Source organism: Pseudochaenichthys georgianus, unplaced genomic scaffold (assembly GCF_902827115.2).
Source record: "Pseudochaenichthys georgianus unplaced genomic scaffold, fPseGeo1.2 scaffold_403_arrow_ctg1, whole genome shotgun sequence".
NCBI lineage: Eukaryota > Metazoa > Chordata > Actinopteri > Perciformes > Channichthyidae > Pseudochaenichthys > Pseudochaenichthys georgianus.
In genome coordinates, this window is record NW_027262968.1 from 57432 (window position 1) to 73127 (window position 15696).

Sequence of the window (15696 nt, forward strand, 5' to 3'; positions counted from 1 at the left end):
TTTATTCTGACAATGTACTTAACCCCAATTAAAAGAACCCAATAAAAAGAGTTTCACATTCTAGCACAGTTTATTGCTCTTATACCTTGATTGTTGCCAACTACGATGCTCAACAGCTCGCTTAACGGAACTTTGACGCTGGCATCAGTTTTGTTTACCACCTATCACGGGAGTATTGTGTATAGAAAGTATTGAGTTATATTTATCGCGCTACCTAACATCCATGAAGGCAACATGACAGAGGGAGGCCTCTCACTCAGGAAGCCAAACTACTCTTTGCTAAGCCCCGCCCCCTCAAGCAACATCAGGGCCAAAAGTCTGAAAGCGAAAAAAAACGATCTGAAAGTGAAAACGATCTGAAAGTGAAAAGCGATCTGAAACTGAAAAAATAATTGTTTTGAATCTGAAAACGAAAAATCTGCAACTGAAAAAATAAGGATTCAAATATCAAAATATGTAGCCTATAAAAGTGAAATCTGAAAATAAATATTTTATTCCAAAAAATTGCTGAACTGAATCAAAATAATATTCAACCGGAAAAATGATTTCAAATACTTATTTTTATTTTGAATACATCATTGTATTTTTCAAAGTTCAGGATAAAAACTTGAACTTTCAAATAAATTGTATTTTTTTGAATGATCAAAACTTATGCCCCTGAAATAGCTCCATACTTTTAGAGCTCCTCTCATACACTTCAAAGAGTTTGACAAGCAATTGATACAAATGTGAAAATAAAATTCATAAAATCATTCAAAAATACAATGAAATGGAAAATAATGATGATAGAATTATAAAGTACAAAATACCCAATGATGTATTTTATTTAAAATCAGAGACACGTTCAGACCCTCTCAGATCCTCTGTCAGAAAGCAGCACGGCCAAAACACTACACTTAGTCTCTTTGGATCACTTGCTGTCTCCTCTGGGTTCTGGTTCTGGGGTGTAGAACTGGAACCGAACGTGACACAAACAGGGACCCCGGTCAGAGCGGTGCTTAGAGGGATCTTTAGGGTGGGGGCTGCCGTGGAGAAAGGGTGAGGAAACTCTGGAGGGGTGAGGTAGAGGAGTCTACATGTGGAAGGACGTTCAGGAGGTCAGCGCTCGGAGAAACGTCCACAAACAAAGCTATGCTTGCTGGGTCTTCAGGGGGGAGAGGGAGGGGGTCTGTGGAGGTCTGAGGGTCCTCTGAGAGGAGAGGAAGGAAGGAGATGAGGAGGTGAGGAAGGGAGTGAGGAAGGAGGTTCAGTCTCCTGGATCACGTTAGGAAGGGGTGTCTCTGTGATGGGGTCCTGTGGGGGGGGGGGGGGGGGTCCTGGGAAGGGGACACCTCGGAGGTACTCACCTTGATGGACTCTAAGGAATCTGAGGTTCTCTCACACACACACACACACACATTACAGTAAAAACGACTTACTGTACATTCAACTATTAAATCAGTCCAACACACTCTCACTCCCTAAGCGTCCAATAGCGACGTTTGGTCAGTGTCCGTGGCGTCCAATTGTGACGCTCCTAGGCTCCTTCAGCGTCATAAAGGGACGCAAATAGCTTTCAACTGATTGCAATGTATTCCCATCTGCGTCGGGATTTGACGCTCATGGAAGCACGGCATTCGTTTATGCCGGCTGCCCTTAAAGGCAATGTGAGCATCCATTCCCATTGGATAACGGAGCATTTTACACCCGGAAGTAAGTACTCCTCTTACTGTCGATTGATTTTACAGTGATATCTGCACTACTCATCGACTAAAAAACACCAGATTATCCTTGTTAATTACACAACATTGATTGGTTTAAATTGTGTGCAATGCTTTTGTATTTTTCCCCTTCGATTCGGAGAAACAAATATGTTTTCTGAGTAAAGGATGGCAGAAGACACTACACTACCCAGAATCCCCAGCTATCGTTTCTCCCTGCAGAAAAGAAAAACATGGCCGAACTTCGTTTTATTTCTGGGTGTAAAATGCCTATTTTAAAGTTAGTTTGGCCATTAAAATGCGTTTTGATGTCATTTGATGCGAAGAAATATGAGTTGTTATTTCAGATTATGTGTGCAGTGGACTGTACATGATACTTTAGTTTAGCTAGTTATTACGAAGATTACTTCAGGAAATTGCGTCCAACGTTTTCATTTGTTACAAGGTGGTTGCTCAACACATCCTCACTCCCAGGTACGGCCTATGTTGACGTTATGTCAAGTCCCCTGCCGGCTTTTTCCAACGCAAGGGGGGGGGGCCTTAGCGTCCATTTCCAACGCAAGGGGGGGGGCCTTAGCGTCCATTTTCAACGGAAGGGGGGGGCCTTAGCGTCCATTTTCAGCTTTCCGGGATGTCCCATGTGCTTCTATGGACGCTCATGGAAGCACGGCATTCATTTGTGTCGACTGCCCTTAAAGGCAATGTGAGCGTCCATTCTCATTGATAGCGGAGAATTGTACACCCGGAAGTAAATATTCCCCTTACTGACGATTGATTTTACAGTGATATCTGCACTACTCATCGACTAAAAAACACCAGATTATCCTTGTTAATTACACAACATTGATTGGTTAAATTGTGTGCCAATGCTTTTTGTATTTTTCCCCTTCGATTCGGAGAAACAAATCTTTTTCGGAGTAAATGATGGCAGAAGACACTACACTACCCAGAATCCCCAGCTATCATTTCTCCCTGCAGAAAAAGAAAACATGGCCGAACTTCGTTTTATTCTGGGTGTAAAATGCCTATTTTAAGTTAGTTTGGCTATTAAAATGCGTTTTGATGTCATTTGATGCGAGAAATATGAGTTGTTATTTCAGATTATGTGTGCAGTGGATTTACATGATCTTTAGTTTGCTAGTTATTACGAAGATTACTTCAGGAAATTGCGTACAACGTTTTCATTGTTACCAAGGTGGTTGCTAGGGACGCTGCTATCGATATTATTTCTGTTATGTTGTGTAACTGTTTAATGGTGTTATCTTTATTGCTACCTCCTTCCCCGTCAATGTATAGTGTTGGTCCACAGCGCAAACATAATTAGTTAACAAAATCCGCATCTAAAGATACGTTATTCCCCCTGTGCAATTCCAGTCTCACATCTCACAGCACATCGTCATTAACAAATACCGGAAAACAGACCGAAAACGTTAAAGAAATAAAATAATACCTTATTCCGAGTGTGCTTGCTTTTCTCTTTGAAAGTCATCACATAACGGCATTGTAATACACGGTTCGGCTGCATTACATATTACATATCTGCCGTAGTTCTGTATTTATAGAGCCCTGATGAGAGACAAACATGAGGAACTGAAAACGTGACGTGGATCATAAATATATCAGCCATTAAACAACATCTTACATTTCTTTTCACACAATACGTCTCCTTGCAGTATCAACACTAATTCGGCTCACTTTTATATTTGATCCAATTGGTAGATAGGCTGTATTTACACCATAAAGGTGCACAGATGATATAAAGAGACACCTGGTGGTTAAAGGCATGTTATTGAATTTCATTATTTTTATTATTAGATATTAATAGGATCCCTATAAAGTATATTCATTACTCGTTATTCTCTACTAATAGTTAATTAAGACTGTATATAATGACTATTTTGCACATCCCGTTCAAGATTTCAAGATTTTCTAAGGTTTATTGACAGATCATATAGGCCTACACAACTATGGTGTAGTTCTGCACTGAATGAAAAACTTGGGTTGCAGGTTCCTCAACAGTGCATTACAAGACATCTATCAATATTTGTGCATACCTCCAGCAATGTTAACTATGTTGAAGCACTTATTTTAACTGATATTATACATAATGTATTATGCTCTTATAAGATGTATGCAGATATTTCATCTCCGGCCTTGTCAGGTATTGAACAATCAATAAATAAATAACACAGAATTGTTAAATATAAAACACAGAATTTGTGTGATTATACTAAATGATTTTCAAATAAACACACTGCAGATTTAACTGTTACACATGCTGATGTAATGCAATGTTCCAACTTGGGATCAATAAAGTATATCTTATCTTAAGCTGATCGATGGCTACTGCCATATTTGCAAAATGTGCCTATGAACCTTGACGAGATGCATGTTTCAGGCTTATCAATTAATGTAATGTAATGTAATGTTATCAATTAACAACAGGAGGGGTCACAAACATAAGTCCAGCTGTTAAATAAGCTCTTCTGACCTTAGCTGGCGTGTGGGTATATATATTAATACTGCCATTATGGGCACCAGCAATTTTCACCATTTATTAATTATATGTTTTAAATGTGAGTGTTTCCTGTCCCCTAAACATCCCAGGGATGTACACAGTTTAATACTGGCAACTTCTTATTATGGGAAATACGAAAACGTCTTTTAAAACTACAACTCCCAGTAGAGACGTGCCATAGAGAACATGTTGCGAAACAGAATAGCCAGCATGTGTAGTTCTGGGAGGGGGGGGGGCGCGGTGGACCCGTTCAAATCCAGTTTTGAACAGTCTGCCGTGGTTCCATCCCATGTCAAGTGCTGTTCGAGGCTCGGTAACCCTCGGAGCACACTCTCCAATCACAGAGCTTGAGGACTATCACGGGGTTTGTCAAACAGAGCACATGGTGTAGTCCAACGATAGCTGGGGATTCTGGGGTCAGTGTAGTGTCTTCAATTGCCTTTAAGGGCAGTTGACACAAACGAATGCCGTGCTTCCATGAGCGTCCATAGAAGCACATGGACATCCCGGAAAGCTGAAAAATGGACGCTAAGGGCCCCCCCCCTTGCGTTGAAAATGGACGCTAAGGCCCCCCCCCCTTGCGTTGAAAATGGACGCTAAAGGCCCCCCCCCTTGCGTTGGAAAAAGCCGGCAGGGGACTTGACATAACGTCAACATAGGCCGACCTGGGAGTGAGGATGTGTTGCCCAGGACTATCCACGAACTCTCCCTCAAGTCCGGCCATTCCAACTGGGCTGTTTTTTCATCACCGCTGCCGAGGTTCGAGGTCCGGTTTCTGCAGGGCTAATGGTGCTAGCTGCTAGCTGGCTCGCCGCTCTTACTCGTGATGCTGCTCCATTACTCCACGCTGGAACTTCGTAACTTTTTCTACCACACTATCCCCGACTGCCTCGCCGTTATCAAATCCCTTGGACTTCTGCGTCGTCCCCCGCTACATACACCGGGCATCCAGATGCAAGTTTTCCTACTCCGAAACTCCTATCCCTGCCGTTGTTTCTGACAGACGGTCTGTCGCACGGCGATGTCGTCATCACAACAAACAACGTCATCCGACCAAACCTCCCGTTCACTCTATCTACCTGAGGTCCCTGGCCTGTGCTGACAGTGTGCTGGTTTCTCCCTCCCTGTTCCCCCCAGCAGCTATGAACAACTACGTGACATTCATGTTGCAGAATACCCGCTCCCTCAACAACAAAGCGCTACTCATCCACAGACATTATCACTGACAGAAGCATTGACATCCTATGCTTAACAGAGACATGGCAAAGTCAGCAGGACTTTGTGACACTCAATCAAGCTACACCCCCAGGCTATTTGTACATCCAGAAGCCCCGCTCCCTGGGTCGTGGCGGTGGATTGGCTGTTATCCACCGAGCTGGCATCCTGGTTAAAGAACTCCCAGTACCTACTACCACCTCATTTGAGTGTGTTGTCTTCAAACTGGCCGGGTCTGCCCCACTCCAGGTTGCCCTCATTTACCGCCCACCTAAAGCTTCCACTACTTCCTGTCTGAGCTGTCTGAGCTACTCACCTCTCTCTGCTCTATGTCTCCATCAACTCTCCTGCTCGGTGATTTTAACATCCATGTGGACTCCAGTAACTGCACATTCGCCGCTGAATTCCTCTCACTTCTGGACTGCTTTAGCATCAATCAACATGTCCAGGGCCCCACCCACATCAAAGGCCACACGCTGGATCTGGTGTGCTCCACCGGCTCCTCCGCCCCCGGACCTACAGCGCCTCGACCTGGCTGTATCTGACCATCACGCCATCCTCTTCACTGTTCCGGTCTCTCTGCCCAGGCAGCATCCCAAACGCACAATTACGTTTAGGAACATCAAGGACTGTGAGTGCACCGGCCCTATCCGACCTGATAGCTACCCACATGGCCTCGGGTCCCTCCGACTCCACTGTGGATGGCCTGGTAGCCCACTACAACAACTGCCCTATCCCTCAGTCCTCAACGCTCTCCGCCCCCATTAAAACACGGACTGTTTCCTTCACCCGTCCTGCCCCCTGGTTCACCACTGAACTCCGCTGTTTGAAGGCCTCTGGACGCCAAGCTGGAGAGGCTCTCCAAAAAACTGGCCTCACAGTCCACCTCCTGGCCTTTCGTGAGCATATCAAAACATATAAGGAAGCTCTCTCCCACGCCAAGACTCACTACTACTCCCGTCTCATTGGTGCTCAGCAAAGCAACCCCAGAAAGACTGTTCTCCACCATCAACCGGCCTACTACGGCCCCCTGACGCCCCCCAGCCCTCAGGGCTCCCGATCTGTGCTCCAAATTCCTCGACTTCTTCCAGGCGAAAGTCGAGGACATCCATCGGCAGCTCCTGGTGACTGGCCCTTCCCCTCCACCTGCACCTCAGGCACCTGGTAACGCACCTCAAGCGCCACGCCTCTCCCACCCCAACCTCTCCTCCTTCTCCCCTGTGGATGCTCTCCAAGTGGCCAAACTGGTCAGCTCGGCCAAGACCTCCACCTGCTCCCCTGGACCCCATGCCCACAGCCCTGGTTAAGGACTGCCTACCCACCCTCTGTCCCTACATGGTGGTCATCATCAACAACGCTTCTCTGGCTTCTGGTATAGTCCCCACCAGCTTCAAAATGGCCTCAGTCACCCCCATACTTAAAAAACCTGGCCTGGACCCCGACGTCCTCCAGAACCACCGGCCGATCTCCAACCTTCCCTTCGTCAGCAAAACTCTGGAAAGAGTGGTCGCCGTACAACTCCATCTGTACATGTTCAACCATGAGCTCTATGAGCCCTTCCAATCCGGCTTCAGACAGCAACACAGCACTGAGACCGCCCTCATCAAGATCACCAACGACCTCCTCATTGCTGCTGACTCTGGCCGCCTCAGCATCCTCATCCTCCTGGACCTCTCTGCAGCGTTTGACACCATCTCTCACAACATCCTCCTCACCCGCCTCTCAGACCTCCTGGGTGTCACTGGCACAGCGCTGTCCTGGTTTACATCCTACCTCCACAACAGGAAACAGTTTTGTCTCCATCAGTGGCTCAAACTCAACCCGGCCCCAGTCCACCACGGTGTACCCAGGGCTCTGTACTTGGCCCCCTCCTGTTCACCCATTTACATGCTCCCCCTCGGCCAGATCATCCGACATCATTGGACTCAATTCCACTGCTACGCTGATGATACCCAACTGTATCTCAGCACCACTCCATCTCCAGCTCCCCCCTCAGTCTCCTCATCAACTGCCTGCTTGACATCAAGACAGGGATGTCATCAAACTATCTGAAGCTGAATATCGGTAAAACAGAGCTCATGGTTTGGCACCAAGGCACTGCTCCAGAATGTTGGTGACTTCGTCCTTGAGGTCGACGGCTGCTCCATCTCCCCATCTCCTGAAGCCCGCAACCTGGTGTGATCCTTCGACTCCACCCGTTCCTTCCATTCCCACGTCAAGTCTGTGACCAAATCGGCCTTTTACCACCTAAGGAACATGCCCAGCTCCGGACAGTCACTCTCGGAGTCGGTTGCCGAGACCCTGGTGCATGCGTTTGTCACCACCCGCTTGGACTACTGCAATGGTGTCCTGTTCGGGGTTCCCAACAAAACCCTGGACAGGCTCCAGTATGTCCAAAACTGTGCAGCTCGGGTCCTCACACACACAAAGCCCTGGCAGCACATCACTCCCACCCTCATCCACCTCCACTGGTTGCCGGTCAAGTTCCGCATAACTTACAAAGTCCTCCTCCTGACCTACAAGTCCCTCCATGCCCTTGCCCCCCAGTACCTATCGGACATCCTTCACCCGCATGCCCCACCCCGGAACCTGCGGTCTTCAGACTCTGGCCTGCTCACCACCCCCCGCACCAAACTGAGAACCTTCGGGGACAGAGCCTTCAGTGTGGCAGCCCCCACACAGAGATTCGCAACATCCCCACACTGGACGCCTTCAAAAGGGCCCTCAAGTCCCATCTGTTCATCAAGGCTTTCGGCCCTTAAATCTATCTGTTGTTTGGTCTGTCTGCCATTGTTTTGTTTTGTTTGTGCTCTGCCTATTACTGGAAAGCCGAAACTTGGGTCCTTGAAAGGCGCTTATAGAACTCCCAGTTATTATATTATACCTATTAACTACGATGCTCCAACAGCTCGCTTAACGGGACTTTGACGTCTGGCATCAGTTTGTTTTACCACCAATCACGGGAGTATTGTGTATAGAACAGTATTGAGTTATATTTATCGACGCTACCTAACATCCATGAAGGCAACATGACAGAGGGAGGGCCTGTCACTCAGGAAGCCAAAACTACTCTTTGCTAAGCCCCGCCCCCTCAAGCAACATCAGGGCCAAAAGTCTGAAAGCGAAAAAAAACGATCTGAAAGTGAAAAACGATCTGAAGGTGAAATGCGATTCCGAAGGTGAAAAGCAATGTGAAACCTGAAAAAACAAGATTTGAAACTGAAAAATATTTTTTTGAATCTGAAAACGAAAAATCTTGCAACCTGAAAAAATAAGGATTCAAATATCAAAATATGTAGCCTATAAAAGTGAAATCTGAAAATAAATATTTTATTCCAAAACTGCTGAACTGAATCAAAATAATATTCAACCTGAAACAATTATTTCAAATACCTTATTTTATTTGAATACATCATTGTATTTTTCAAAGTTCAGGATAAAACCGACTGGAAAACTGGGTGGGACTTTCGGAAACAGTTAACTAAATTGGTTTAAATCCTACTTAAAGGATAGAAACAACTTGTTTCTATAGGTAAATACTCATCTGAGTTGACAAATATGACATGTGGGGTTCCTCAAGGCTCCATCTTGGGGCCTCTTCATCTTTAACATCTACATGCTACCACTGGCTCAGATAATGAAGAACAACAAAATAAGTTACCATAGCTATGCAGATGACACACACATTTACGTAACAATTTCACCAGGAGACTATGCTCCAATTCAAACACTGAGTAAGTGCATTGAACAAATCAATGACTGGATGTGTCAGAACTTTCTCCAATTAAACAAAGATAAAACTGAGGTAATGGTTTTTGGAGCCAAGGCAGAACGTTTAAAAGTTAGCGCTGAGCTTCAGTCTGCAATGTTCAAACCAACAGATAAAGCCAGAAATCTAGGTGTAGTCATGGACTCTGACCTGCGTTTCAACAGTCACATTAAAACAGTTACTAAATCAGCCTACTATCACCTAAAGAATATATCTAGGATTAAAAGACTAATGTCACAGCAGGATTTGGAGAGACTTGTCCATGCTTTTATCTTCAGTAGACTCGACTACTGCAATGGTGTCTTCACAGGTCTCACTAAAAAATCTATTAGAAAGCTGCAGCTGATTCAGAACGCTGCTGCTCGAGTCCTCACTGACACTAAGAAAGTGGATCACATCACTCCTGTTCTGAAGTCTTTACACTGGCTTCCTGTGTGTCAAAGAATATATTTCAAAATACTGCTGCTGGTTTATAAAGCACTGAATGGTTTAGGCCCAAAATACATTACTGACCTGCTAAACTATGAACCATACAGATCTCTCAGGTCTTCAGGGACTGGTCAGCTTTCTGTCCCCAGAGTCAGAACTAAACATGGAGAAGCAGCGTTCAGTTATTATGCTCCAAATATCTGGAACAAACTCCAGAAACCTGCAGGTCTGCTGCAACTCTTACTACTTTTAAATCCAGGCTGAAGAACTTTTCTTTTTGTTGCTGCTATTTAATTGAACTATTCATATCTTAAACTGCACTGTAACTTTTATCCATGTAATGTTTATTTTATTAGCTTTTCTTTTTTAATGCCTTTAATTTTTTTTTTGTAAAGCACTTTGAATTACCTTGGCGTTGAAAAGTGCTATATAAATAAAACTTGCCTTGCCTGCCTAAAAACTTGAACTTTCAAATAATTGTATTTTTTTGAATGATCAAAAGTTATGAGCCTGAAATAGCTCCATACTTTTAGAGCTCCTCTAATAACACTTTAAGGGTTTGACAAGCAATTGATACAAATGTGAAAATAAAATTCATAAAATCATTCAAAAATACAATGAAATGGAAAATAATAATGATAGAATTATAAAGTACAAAATAACCAATGATGTATTTTATTTAAAATCAGAGACACGTTCAGACCCTCTCAGATCCTCTGTCAGAAAGCAGACACGGCCAAAACACTTCACTTAGTCCTCTTGGATCACTTGCTGTCTCCTCTGGGTTCTGGTTCTGGGGTGTAGAACTGGAACCGAACGTGACGCAAACAGGGACCCCGGTCAGAGCGGTGCTTAGAGGGATCTTTAGGGTGGGGGCTGCCGTGGAGAAAGGGTGAGGAAACTCTGGAGGGGGGAGGTACAGGAGTCCACATGTGGAAGGACGTTCAGGAGGTCAGCGCTCGGAGAAACGTCCACAAACAAAGCTATGTTTGCTGGGTCTTCAGGGGGGAGAGGGAGGGGGTCTGTGGAGGTCTGAGGGTCCTGTGAGAGGAGAGGAAGGAAGGAGATGAGGAGGTGAGGAAGGGAGTGAGGAAGGAGGGTTCAGTCGCCTGGATCACGTTAGGGAAGGGGTGTCTCTGTGATGGGGGTCCTGTGAGGGGGGGGGGGGGGGTCCTGGGAAGGGGACACCTCGGAGGTACTCACCTTGATGGACTCTAAGGAATCTGAGGCACACACACACACGACTTACTGTACATTCAACTATTAAATCAATCAGCTATTTCAGGACATTGAGGCTATACATTTACAGAGGAGGAAACAAGTATTTAACCCCCTTCAGATGTTGTAAGTTCACCAACTTATTTTACAACCTAAAAGCTCTCTTCAAATGAAGAGCAGGTTGTAACCGAGGCTCTGTGTCGGTCAGAGTCTGAGCGCTGCTGCTCCTCCTGGAATGAGTCAGTTTGATGAGCCCTCCCTCTTCTTCCTGCTCTCAGACACAGCCAGCAGCTCCACTCTGTACTTCCTGGTTCCTCCCCTTCAGATCCACACTGAGGAGGAGGGGCGTAACCAACATGTGGGTAAAGAACAAGAGCTGATAGGCCACATTCCACCGCCCACACACCTGCTGTTCAGATAACCTGTCAGACTAGTTTCAGCTCTCAGGAAGTGAAGCTCACACACTCGCTGCTACTGAGAGGTGAATGGCGCAGAAGGAGTTCAGCTGGAGCGGGAAACCTTCTCTTGTCCCATCTGTCTGGATCTACTGAAGGATCCGGTGACTATTCCCTGTGGACACAGCTACTGCATGAAGTGTATTACACAGCACTGGGATGGAGAGCTAATCCACAGCTGCCCTCAGTGCAGGCAGCGCTTCACACCGAGGCCTGTCCTGCTGAAAAGCACCATGTTAGCAGCTTTAGTGGAGGAGCTGAAGAAGACTGGACTCCCACCTGCTCCTGCTGATCACTGCTATGCTGGACCTGGAGACGTGGCCTGTGATGTCTGCACTGGGAGGAAGCTGAGAGCCTGCAAGTCCTGCCTCGTGTGTTTGGCCTCTTACTGTGACAAACACCTCCAGCCTCATTATGAATCACCTGTCTTTAAGAAACACAAGCTGGTGGAGCCCTCCAAGGAGCTCCAGGAGAACATCTGCTCTCGTCACGACGAGGTGAAGAAGCTGTTCTGCCGCACTGATCAGCAGAGTATCTGTTCTCTCTGCTCTGTGGACGAACACAAAGGCCACGACACGGTGTCGGCTGCAGCAGAGAGGACTGAGAGGCAGAGAGAGCTGGAGGGGAGTCGACTCAACATCCAGCAGAGGATCCAGGACGGAGAGAAGGAGGTGAAGCTGCTTCAGCAGGAGGTGCAGGCCGTCAATGGCTCTGCTGACAAAGCAGTGGAGGACAGTGAGAAGACGTTCACTGAGCTGATCCGTCTCATGGAGAAGAGAAGCTCTGACGTGAAGCAGCAGCTCAGATCCCAGCAGGAGAGAGAAGTGAGTCGAGTCAGAGAGCTCCAGGAGAAGCTGGAGCAGGAGATCTCTGAGCTGAAGGGGAGAGACGCTGAGCTGCAGCTGCTGTCTCACACAGAGGACCACAACCAGTTCCTGCTCAGCTACCCCTCCTCACTGCCAGCCCCCCTCAGTGGAGCTACACACTCCTCCAGCACCAACACCCGGCCTCTGAGCTACTTTGAGGACGTGACGGCGGCCCCTGTCAGCAGTCAGAGACAAAATACAGGACGTCCTGAGAGAGGAATGGACACAGGTCTCACCGACTGAAGTGGAGGTTTTACCGTCAGCAGCAGAGCCCGCCTCCAGAGCTGGGTTCTTCACATATTCACAGGAGATCACTCTGGATCCAAACACAGCACCACACACATCTGTTATTATCTGAGGGGAGCAGAAAAGCAACAAACATGAAACAACAACAGGCTTATTCTCGTCACCCAGACAGATTCACTGCATGGTCTCAGGTCCTGAGCAGAGAGAGTCTGACTGGACGTTGTTACTGGGAGGTGGAGCGGAGAGGGGGAGGAGTTTCTGTAGCAGTCGCATACAAGAATATCAGCGGAGCAGATTTGGGAAGTGGATTTGGAGACAATGACAATTCTTGGTCCTTAGTGTGTCCCAAAAACAGTTATTTATTTTGTTACAACAGTATCAGCACTCCCGTCTCAGGTCCTCCGTCCTCCAGAGTAGGAGTGTACTGGATCACAGAGCAGGTGTTCTGTCCTTCTACAGCGTCTCTGAAACCATGACTCTCCTCCACAGAGTGCAGACCACGTTCACTCAGCCGCTGCATGCTGGAGTTTTGCTTTATAAGACTTCTGGAAACACTGCTGAGTTTTGTAAACTCAAATAGCCTGAAGTCCTTGGAGGAACTCTTCTACTTCTTAAACTCACCGTGTGTCCTTCAGAGCTGATTGTCCATGTCTTCACTGCAGAGATCAGCTGTCAATCAAACATGATGGGCGGGGCTTCAACATCTTCATGAGTTGTTCTGTAGATGTTGGACTTTCTTCCGGCTCCTTCCTGTGTCTGGTTAGCCATGGAGGCTGCCGCTGCTCAGGAGGATCCTTGTTCACCTGAACTGATATGTAAACTTTGCTCTAGATATGTGCTGGATATTTCTTTTGATTCTTGTTGTTTTATTTTATTCCACTTTCTAAAACAATAGAGACATTTATAATCACATGTATTCTTTCTGACAGATTAAATGTTATTGTTGCCCAAATTAACTACACATGAGTTCCCAGATGGCTATCACACTTATTTCATCATCACATGTTTATTTAAAATGATATTACTTCCTGTCATGATCATAATCAACAAGTACATCATTTATTATTCTCCTGTAAATAGCTTAGAGTCTTTGCTCGGGAAATAAAATGTTATTGTTTTGCAGACTAATTGGTGTTGTTGTTGTTGGTATTGTTGTTGTTCAAATAGAAAGTGGGTACTCTGATGTTTTATAGAACATAACTTATGATAATAATCAATAAGGAAATCATGTCTGACTCTGTTTGAAACAGCTGAGATGAAACACATGTATGGTGGAGAAAGAGAAACTGATCATGAAATCATTGAACACACTTTACTGATGGGATGTGTGATCAAATCAAATGTTTAGATAAAGGTTTGTCTTTCAAAAACAAAACAGGATGTTGTTCTTGTGTCCGAGGTGCCGTACGAAGCTGATGGAGAACATGTGGAAGTGATCTGAGACTAAACGAAGCTCAGCGCAAGTTCAACCAGGAAGACCGTCTTTACTCATTCATTCACTATTTCCATGTTACTACTCTCTCTCCTCAATAAGTGATCGGGGGCGTCACTCCCCATCTTAACCAATCACTTCGCTCTATTCTCACAAGCCTATCATAGCGCTCTGCTAACCCTTTTAAATCTGCTCTCCCCTCTGACAGCTGTCATTTCAGGTGACTCGACGCAACCCTCCTCGACCCCTTTTTCACCTCCTGTCCCTCTGAATCCAGGGTCAAGCTAAGCCCCTCCTCTTCAGACCCACCCAACCATATATATATATATATAAACACTGTTTATATATATCGATGGACCCAACTATCCATTCACCACCACCAGGGTCAGGCTAAGCAGGCCCGGTTCCAGAACAAACAGGCAACGCAACAGCGGTAATTAAAGTTGAAAAGTCTCCACATGGAAATTATTTGTTAAGATTGACAAACATCATGTTCGTGGCACAATTCAAACGGGATGGAAAGATAATCTTTCTCTCCCCATTGACTTCAATGCATAATCTTTCAGAAATAACGGTCCCATGGGCGGAAGTAGATGGGCGGGACTTCGCCACTCTATTATACATCCATGCATGCGCCAGGCAACAGCTGATGGGGAGAGAGCCTCCACCCGCAACATCTCATTTGTATAAATATCATCGCATCATTTTTGTTTAATTAAATGCTGTTAACTTCTATAAGCTTCCTCCTTGGACTCTTTTCAGTGTATCCTGGTCTCGGGTTTAAGAATTCCTAACATAATGCAACGCTAAAGAAATAAATAAGTTTTGCATCTTTTATTTGGATTTGTTTGACTGTTATCAAGGCCTATTTTATATTGTAATGGAAATTATGATTATCAGAGAATTGCATGCTTGTGACGTTATATATAACCGTGGTGTGGTTGGCCCCAAGTCCCCTCCGTCTGTTTGTTTGTTTGACCTGTCCCTCCAGTGGAATGATTTAGTATTGTGGCAATTGATGTATGATCACAGTTTAGTGCCTTCGTGTTGTGTACTTTTGTTTTATGTTGCGGACTGCCCCCACGAGCCACTACTATTGAGTAGGGAGGCGGGTCTTATCATGTGACCACACAGGGGGTGACCAGTGATCATGGCTCTATTGCACTTTGATAGGGTCAGGGGTCAGGTATCTCATGAATAAGCGTATTCCTTGTAACGGCATTGAAAGCCCTCTCTTCAGTCTGAGTAGTAACTCGGCTGTGGAGACATTGCTCTCTGTATGCTGTGAGCCTCTTTTGAAAAACATGATTGATGAAGACTCAGGACAACTCTTTGACTAGTTTATTTAGAGAATTTCCACCACAACATGTAGAAAGCTTTTCATTTTATATTGGTTCAACACAAGTCTCACAACATCAACAGAAGCCAAACAAGTCATCACAACAAGTCAATGAGAAGATAATGAGTTAGAGATGTCACTAAAGTGGCTTGATGGAAAGTTCTGATTCTGTCTGGATCACCTTTTCAAAGCATATCATTTGTAGGAAGAACCAATAAAAGTTAAACTAACAAAAAAGCTTCATAAAAGTTTATTTGCACTATCGGAAAACATGATATTAAAATAACCAGTGCACCAAAATAAACACATGGTTTGTTATAATCAGTGTTGGGACTAACTAGTACTCTAACGCATTACTTTTTAAATTCAGTAACTCATACCGTTTACTACATGGTGCGTTACTGCGTTAGTTTTTTTTATATAGTCAACAGCCAGGTGAACAGAGATCAGAACTGTACTTAAGTACAGTACTTGAGTAAAATGTACTTGGATACTTCCTGTGTCACATG

At 45.3% G+C, this 15696-nt stretch overlaps 1 pseudogene; it reads left to right on the forward strand.

Annotated features, from left to right (window-relative positions):
- The first annotated feature begins 6768 nt into the window (after positions 1–6768).
- On the forward strand, positions 6769–13544 carry LOC117442267 (tripartite motif-containing protein 16-like; annotated as a pseudogene).
- Positions 13545–15696: the final 2152 nt, after the last annotated feature.